Source organism: Geospiza fortis, unplaced genomic scaffold, assembly GCF_000277835.1.
Source record: "Geospiza fortis unplaced genomic scaffold, GeoFor_1.0 scaffold403, whole genome shotgun sequence".
In the NCBI taxonomy this organism is placed as follows: Eukaryota; Metazoa; Chordata; class Aves; order Passeriformes; family Thraupidae; genus Geospiza; species Geospiza fortis.
This window is the reverse complement of record NW_005054336.1, coordinates 3,740,201-3,749,830: the sequence shown is the minus strand read 5'-3', so window position 1 is coordinate 3,749,830 and position 9,630 is coordinate 3,740,201. Positions and strand designations below refer to the sequence as shown.

The 9,630-nt window shown below is 36.8% G+C and overlaps 1 protein-coding gene across 1 annotated transcript in view; it reads right to left on the bottom strand.

Moving 5' to 3' along the window:
* Positions 1-3,696: 3,696 nt before the first annotated feature.
* TLCD4 (TLC domain containing 4) overlaps positions 3,697-9,630 on the bottom strand; it is a 21,204-nt gene continuing 15,270 nt past the window's right edge. Inside the window, exon 7 of the mRNA XM_005422087.2 lies at positions 3,697-9,630. The gene's annotated coding sequence lies outside the window, so the exon portion shown is untranslated.

The window sequence follows — 9,630 nt, the reverse complement described above, 5'->3', positions numbered from 1 at the left end:
GGACCCGAGGCGCGGGGGAAGCCCCGGGCAGCTGCGGCAGCGAGAGCTTCGTGTGCTCGTACCTCGTGCTGTGGGCTTGTATGTGAAATCATTGCCCCTTACAACCGCAAATAATTGCTTAAGTATAGAAGGAACCCACAAACTACTAGCAGCACCAGTACCGTAAAGGTGTATCCTCTTTAGTATTAAGCTTGCGGAGATACTAAAATCATTTAAGATTATTTTTAAACATCAACTAGCCAAGAAAAGTATCACAGCTCTTTTAAGATTTCCTAAGAATCCTGCTTTATTTCCAAGCCAGAAGATGCATTTTACCTGCCCGTGTGTAAGAAGTACCGTGCATAACACACAGAAGATGGAGCTCACTGTGCGTCAAAGCACAGAATGCTGCCTTCATCGCATCCCTTTTTGACCAACAAGTGCTAAGACCCGGCTATGCAGTAACCACTGTAACAGTACCTACAAACCCCACAGGACTATTTCAATGTTCATCTCACCATGTGGGCTCTAAAGAGGCTGTCAAGTGCAAAAAAGCAGGTGGGGAGCCGAGAAACATTCATTTTAAATGTATAACAATTACAACTGATTTTTAAAATAACCATAGTTTTTTTCCCAAATATTCTCTTTCATTGTAACAATTAAAAATAGATCTAAAGGAGAAAGGAATTTAATCTTCAAGTGACATAGTTATTACAGTAGCTTAGGATGCAGAAAATCCAAACTTTTACATGCCATCTTTCAAAGTAGGATCCTTCTTATTAACAAGGACATTGCCATTCAGTGTGAAAATGAAATAAAAATACAAGTATAAAGCAATACCAAATATTAATCCTTTTAGTCATTTTTGCCCTTTTATAGTCTTGATTACTTAAGAGGAAATTATTTTCTACCCCCTCTGCACGCAGGAATTATTAGCACAGCATATTGAGAACCTTAAGATAGAAATTTAGCATTATGTCAGGAACCGAATCTCTACTGTATGCCCTAGAAAACATTCTGATTGCCTCCATCATTTCCCAGTTCAGGCATATTTGGCTTTACTGCAGTATCCAAGACTACACTCACAGTAACAGCTGTGTAAGCAGCACTGAACAATCATTTAAAGTCTTCACCTGCTACATGTACAGAACCACAAAATAGTTTGGGTTAGAAGGGACCTTAAAGATCCTTTCATTCCAACCCCTGTGCCATAGGCAGGGACACCTTCCCCATGAAATCCACTGAAAATCCATGAAAGGAATGAGAAGGAGGTGTCTACAAACAAACTCTGGGCCTGATGGTAGATATAGCCAGATACAGAGAGGTGAAAAAAGCAATGGGGGAAACCACAAATTCCATAGAAATTCCACTAATTGACACAGTCTGCTACTCACTCAAGACTGTGCTAAATCTCTGGATTTAGAGAAAAAGAATGGAGACACAAGAAAAAAGGGGGTGGGGGGTTTAGGTATTAAGTGTTTCAGGGAGTCTGTACCTCTGAAGTATCTCAGCCAATGAGGAAAGAGAGAGGAAAAAAATGCGGCTGGGAAATAAGGATAAAAATGTGTCCCCTAAAAATTTTGAGAGACCCCATGGGAATGCCCCATGACCTCTCCTTTTATTTGAATAAAGTTGCAGGAGTCCTCTGTCTCCTTTTTGGACATAAACCTCAGGTGTTTGTGGATTAATTTTCCTGACATCTATACCAGGTAGCTCAAAGCCTCATCCAACCTGGCCTTGAACAGGGGCATCCACAGCTTCACTGGGCAACCCGTTCCCATGTCTCACCACTGTCACAGGGAAGAATTTCTTCCTAACATCCAATCTAAACCTGCCCTCTTTCAGTTTAAATCCATTCCCCCTTGTCCTATCACTAAATGCCTCTGTAAAAGGTCCCTCTCCAGCTCTCCTGTAGCCCCTTTACATACTGGAAGGGGCTCTGGAGTGTCCACAGAGCCTTCTCTTCTCCAGGCTGAACAGCCACAAGTCACCCATTCTGTATTCACTTAATGACACTGTTTAATAAGATCCTCCCACAGAGCAACTGAAATCTCTGCTTCTAAATATTTCAAGTCAGGTGCAGAAGGACTCCATGGTAAAACAGATTTTGTCTCTCTGATGTTCTCAAATGGAAATTTGCTTCTACTCCTTCATCTCCAAGTACATAATGCTGTAGATGTCAGTATGCCATCTCTCTTGCTTCCACCATCACTCTCCACCAGAAGCAACAACTGCTCTATTAGTCATTGTATAGATAATAGTTTTCACTATTGTCAGATAAGCCAAGTAGCAAAAATTTTTTACTCAATTTAAAGGCTTCTTTACAAAGAACGCCAAGGTCCCAATCTCAATGAAGCAGAGTCTGCCCATAGGTATATTGCACTGTGAACTCCAGAAAAGTAGAGCAAAAGAAGACACCACAGTACCCCACCTTCTAAAATATGACAGATATCCATTGCAAAGATTGATTTTTTTTTAATCTTAGTGCAAAATTATCACACCAATATGAGGAGAGAAACCAAAGTTTTCAGCAAGAATACAAAGAGTAATAAAAATTGGGGAAAAAATGAAAAGCACCTGTGCATTCAAATATGACAAAGAAGTGGATGTAAAAAATACTTCCTATATCCTACATCTTAGGGAGAGATAATGTTTCTCACTCTTTAAGCAAGATTTGTTGAATGCATCAGTTTAAGAATGGCTCACTGAAAGGCATCCCTTGTTCCCAGCCATGCTCAGTCCCTCCTTCCCACTATTCAGTGTTAAAAGCTGCCTAGTGCCAATACAAAAGCCTCCTACCAAGCCCCATTTTCCTTCCTCAAGCAGTTGGAAATCTGACCTATATAGCATCTGACCCCAAAGAACATCTGTTCCCAGAAACTCCCACTCACTTTCTAACAGACCCATTAGTTAATGAGTAGTTTACTACACTAGCAGTGTAAAATCAGTACCTTAAGTATATAATTTACAAATGCAACTAAATACCCTTCAAAAAACGAAAGAAAAAAAAGTAAAAACACTGGACTGCTTTGTGTTTTCTTCTAGCAATTTAACCACTGCATAACAGAGGAAAACCCAAAGAAACCTGTGCTTGGAAGCCAGTGGTTAAGATATAAAACAGCAGCAATCTCTAGGGATGCTCAAAGAGACCTGTGGGCTTTACCACACAATTCATGCTTCCATGCACATATAGAACCTAGGAATTGCCATTCTGAGGAACTTAATTGCCATTTTAGTATTCAGTAAGGGACTGTGTAGTGCATCATATTTCTAATATGCTGACAACAGCAGCTCTTTATCCCCAGAGCCTTCAGAAAACTGTCCAGTCTATGCCCTGGCACACGTGGCATTGCAAGACAATGCAATAGAATTATACTATCCAATCCAAAAGTTCTTCCCCAATACACAAATTTACATAATATACAATTCCCCAGTATACAAATTTGTAGTTTAAGTTACATTCTTGGCCCCAGTGATATCCTACATAGAATTTCAGCATTCAAAATTCCAGCCACCTGAGCCACAGCGGGGCTCAGACCTCATATACCCATCTTCACCTTTTTTAAAATAAATAAGATACAGCATGAAATCTCAAGATACCATAAAAGCCAGTTGTTTCAGAATTTAACCCCCTCAGACTGTTCTTTCATGAAGTACTCATTATAGGTACATAAGCTCTTACCATATTAAGAAAGAAAAAAATCACAAAATAAGAAGTTGTGTTCCTTTCCTTTATTATGATGTACCAATACCTTGCATACAACATGCAATTTATTGCTTATTGACATTATTGCATATATCAAAGGGAAAAAAAAATCAGCCGATATAATTTTATGCAAGCTCCTAAACTGTTCAAACAAAATACAGAAATGCTTTACAATATCACTGAAATGCTAACAAATAATTCAGATTGTTTCTTGTAATAGAAACTAAATTTAAACCCATAATACTTAATAATTCACTTTGCTATGATGGATTACTTTTATCACCAATCTTCAGAATTGTTATATTGCATGTTTAAGTTCTTGTGCCGTGATAAGGATTGCTACTCCAATCAGGTCACACTACCAGTTGAATTTAATAATGTGATCCTGACATTTTGTGACAGTATTAGAATTTACTGCAAACCAGATTGTCAAGATTTACCAGAAATCAGTCTAGCAGAATCTACAGTTTTCATCCTGGCTCTGCACATAAGTTAGATAAACTCATCAAGTTTCTTCTTAGATAGATTATATAAACATTTTTGAATTACAGGCTCCATTACTTATGCCTAACTTGTAACTCATTTCTTCCAAACAGGTTTTCTAATTTGATTTTATAACAGGTTAGCTGTGCTTATTCTACATAAATAGGTATCTGTCAATATTGAAGAAAACACTGTTTGGTAAATGCATGCTAAAAACAAATCCAGGACATTTGGATGTGTGCATATTAAGTGTGCAAATTATATAGCCGAGCTCACGATTAGCCCTTTTCCTCCCTTCCCCTTATGATTTGGTGTTTCTTGTGAAACTGGAATAGGATTACTATAAACAAAACCACATTGCATTCAAAATTTTGTATTCTGTATTACAGCTTAGTATTCAAATTTAAATGTTGCTTTCAAACCTAGCAAATTTGTAAAAATACCAAAATTTAAAAACTTAGAAGACAATTTACATGCAACATGTTCCATTTGGGTGCAGATTCTCATATACTTAAATATTTATAGGCTCATAAAAGCATGTCCTGTCCACAAGACAAGTACAATGTTTGACATCCCACACATAGATTAAAAATAAAGATACAATACAGAATATTTTATTTGCTTTTATATTTTCAATTTCAGTAAGTAGGAAGTTATAAATAGCACAATGAATCATTATGTGGTTGATACCAAGCCATGCTGATCTCTTCGTACTTCACTCTCTTACAGACACTTCTTTTACTCACAACTAGGTTAAAAATGTATATACTTCATATTAAACAGATGCCCGCTAAGTGCAGGACATCACACAATGAAACTGTTCTCAGAAGAAATTTTGCCAAAATATTTCTTATACCAAACAATATTATTTATTCTTCATAGCTACCTTCCATTCTTTACTGAGCTATAAAGTGCTTGGTTATTATAAATAGAACAAGACTTGAAAGGAGGTAGCTAGTAGGAATTTTTAATGGATAAGAAACCTTACCAAGTGTTACCATCTAAAAGTATGACTTGATGCTCTATCCCAGATCTCTAAACAACCCAGGCAGCACATATTTCATCTTCTCTGCCAGAAAAACAACTTTCAAGTTGCTTTCAGAAAATCCTAAGAACTTCGCCTAACACAGATTTTATCCAGGTTTGGATGAAGGTTAAAAGTTCACAAATATTATCACTATTTCCACCTGGCTGCCGTCAATCAGGGTATCAGCAATAAAGTACCGTTCTTTTTCTGCCTGTATTCCACAGACAGAGAAATCTGACAGGAACAAACTGCCCCTCGTGGAGTTCCTTGTAGTCAGATAATGCTGTTGTACAGTAGGGTATTAAAATATGAAAGGGGCTTGCAGTAGTTTTCAGTCTTCTACACTTGCACTTTTTCATTTGCAAATTCTAGTCCCTTTCTATTTGCTTCATTGATGGCTTTCAGCAGCAGCCAAGAGCACGCCAGACCCTAAGCTGGAGTAATTGTCAAGCAGCCCTTTATTTTCCTGACTGGCTCAGCAGAAGCATCACAAAACAATTTTTCAGACTTCTCTATTAAATGGTCTTTTACATAAAGTTTGAACATACATATGCTTAAACACACACAAAGCCATGAGAAAAACTCCTCTTCGTACAATAATCAACAACTGGTATTCCATTTTATACAGCTTGAAAGTTCTAAAGAATAAAATGTAATTTTCCATCGTGAACAGAGACACAAACACCTAAACCTTTCTGCTATGTATCTGTCTGCTGTTGTCCCAAGCACAGCAGTAGGAAGACATCTGGATCTCTAGGGGTGTACTCAAAGTCTCCTCCTCCTCTCCTCTTTAAAGCTGCCTGAATGCATTTGCTCACTTGTGTAGGCTTTTACCCTTAGGTTGTTAGTTCTGCAATATGAGTAATCTTCTCCCACAATATTTGAAGCAAAGATGGAAGTCATTCTCTTCCAAACACTGTAACTAATATAACTTTTAATAAACTTTAGTACATAATTTGGAATTGTTAAGAATTTATATATGAAGCCAGCTCCCCTCATTTTCCTGTGCACATATTTCATTATTCAATGGACTATGTTTTAAGCAATTAAGTTATTAAATTATGGAGTTCCCTCAAGATAGCATGTATTTATAGAGGTAAAGTAGTCTTCAGAGATGTAATTCTTACCACTGAAGAATCCACACAGATAACCCATACAGCATCCCTGTTGTGTGAGACTCCACTGAAATCCATTGAAACACTCTGAGAAAATGAGTATTTGAAGTATACTTCCTCTCTGCAAGTACTGACTCCACAAATCAGTTACAGAATACCTAACCTACCACTCTCCTGCAGAGTTCTGAAAGTGGTATTTACTCATCTTTTGATGAAAAATTAAAGCCATATAAAAGGGAAACTTGCATTCCTACATACAGCCTAACTGGTACCAACAGTCTGTCCCATGATCAGCAAGCTACTGTCACCTGGTTTTGAAGAATGGAAAAGAAAAGAAAACCAAGCTATTTTTTACAAGAGTCACTCCTTCCATTTGATATGCCCACAGAAAAGACACCTGGTGACATGCCAAGAGTCTGCTTTTACAATGCATCTGTTAAAAAATGAAGTTTTAAGCCACTAATAAGATATTACATTCAAAAGCATTTGTTACGATGCTAATTACCATGCATTTACTTTTTTGCATAAAAAAAGCAAAGACACAAGCTTACAACATTAAATTTTATCAATATTTCACCACATTTTTAAAATTAATAAAGTGCAATTAAAAAATGGGTGCCACAGATATCTAATTTGCTGTATTATAAGCTTTTAATGGCAGGTAAGAAGTGCCCTATATACTACTGTATTAAGTACATCACAACTTTGCTGCCTGTTTACTAAAGTCTTTGCTGAAACCACAGCTGTTAATAGTTTTTTTAATAAGAAAATTTTCTTCTGATGCATCAGGACATAACTGTAATAACTTTTTAAAAAAAATTATAAAATTTAGAGCTAATGAATTGCAAAACAGATTTTTAATTACACTAATTTTGTGCAGCAATTCAAAATACTAGCTGTTCTAAAAGAATTATCTCACTGCCCTTCAATCCTGGATTGTTGGCCAAAGTGTAGAATGCAGAGTTTTGGATTGTTTTTTGTTTCTAAATCTAGTTTTAACATCGATTTTGTTATAGCTTGACTTACTTTTTTTTTCTCCCTATCAAACACAAGTCTATCTAGAAGTGGAAGAAGTAGGCCATTTTAATGAATGGCCTCCACTGACAACAAAATATTTAAAATACTGAAATATTAAAATCAATGTAAGAAATTATAAATTTCAGAAACTTTTCATGAATTATCACCCTAAGAGTTTCTCCAAATCATCTTATCAATTTTTAATCCTACTTCCCTAAAAAGAAAAGCAGACTTCTATTTTCAAACATACTTCTCCAAAATGCTTGAATTTACTCAATTTTAGAAAGGAGCAAGCTTTTACAAAACTATTAATCACGGGGATTTAGTGATGTAAAAAGTAAAGAAAATACTATTTTGCATCAGGTATAGTGAAATGACATTTTAAAATATACCAGGTTCTGCAAATGAGCATATAAGAGAGTCTGTTGCTTTGAGCAGGGTGGACTCTCTGTGGATTTACTGGTACCCAAAGGAGGCACTGCACTCACTCAGATCATACAGCTCAAGAGATGAAGTGCTAACTCTCCCAAGGCATAAACAGATCTTTTGTCTGTAGGCTGTGAAGTGTTAATAACCATGGGATCCAAACCCACAAGTACTGACAATCCTTGCTATCTCCCTCAACAAGGCAGGATTGGGAAACTTCTAGTAAAAAGTCTGCCAAGCTGAGCAATGGAACTAGGGTTTCAAAAGTGCATTTTATACAAGTCCAAACAATACTCCCTGACAGCATTACAACTGTGGAACTAAACTCATTGCAGCTGCCTTGGTTAGGAGGCATTTCAGCCTATGCAGTTCTCCTGGGTCTTACATGCAATTTTTGGATGAGGGGAATACCTAGTCCCTCACCAGGGAGGACAGCACGGGGCACTCACCCCTCTGACTATGGAGGGGAGAGCTCATGTCACCCAGCTTTGTCAGAGGGAACAGGACTAATCACCCTACACAGGGTCAATATGCTACTTTTCTGTTTAAAATTAAATTGCTTTAACAGATTGCTACAATAATCGGGATGTGCACTGAAGTCGCAGTGAAAATGGACGCTTTTACCACACCTACACCAAGGAAAAAATAACCAGAAGTTAATCAGTCACAATTCTGGATAAAAGAAGTAAAACAAAACAAATTTACACATAAATATAGCTCTCAAAATCATTTTAAATAAAACAACTCAGAATTTCCTCAAATTGTATTACAAATGAGATTTAGGACTATTCCTAGATGGTGAGATTCCTCTCTGATGACCTCCGAGCCATCAAGTTCACAGGCAGAGTAAATGAGTATCTATTGACAAATGCGTGGTTTAAAACAAAATAAAAATTGTCTACAGATCAACTGTTCCTTCTACAGAATTACCACACAGTTTTAGAGGAGTTTGGCACAGTTAATTCAAGAGTGTTCTTAGTCACACCTCAGATTTCTGACTTGATTAACATCAAAAATGTGACAAAAACCTTCAACGATTTGTATCAAACAGGCCATTTTTGTGATAAAAGAAAAAAGTATTAAAGTTACACATCACATATACAGAAATTTTTTATATCTTTGCAATTAAACTTTGAATCCAAATAGCCAATGGTTAAAAATACTCTGAGAAGAATTGCAGCACTTCTCAAAGGTAGTAGCAGCAAAGGAAAGAGCACTTCAGTAAGAACTATGCCATTTCCACACATCACCTACCATATTAACTTACAAAAAATGTTCCATGGGGAATTTAGAAGATGTACTATTGCATGTAACCTAGGACAGCACATGAGAGCCCTTCCCATCAATGGGAGAATTTTAACAGCTCTTAAGATATCATGTGGTCTTATAATACAGCATTTTAGATAAAATTATTTCAAAATTTCCCAAAATGGTTTGCATTCATATAAGGCAGAACAAAAAGCAGTAAAAGACTTCATAGAATCAAAGCCAAATTTTTAGCTTTTCTTGCAAAAATTAAAAAGTTGTCAAGAATGAAATCTTGATTGTTATTCCTAGAAGAAAACATAGAAACGTGCCTGGAAAATTGCACCATATCAGGAGTTTGGGGAATTTTTAATTTTCTAAAAAAACAGATATGTCAGTATTCACTGGATTTATAAAACATTTTAATCAGAGAAACCTGAGAGAAACACTTTGAACACACTGGTGGACAATAAGTAGTAACCAGTCTGCTCCCTTCTAGTTTCTGATGCTTGCAACTGCTTACAACAGGCATGTGGAGCTCATCTGTGTGAGCTTTTGCTTTTATTCCTCACTGGACAGGATCCGCAAAGCGTGGCCCTGGGCGTGCAGGCAGTGTGGCTAGGGGAAGAGTA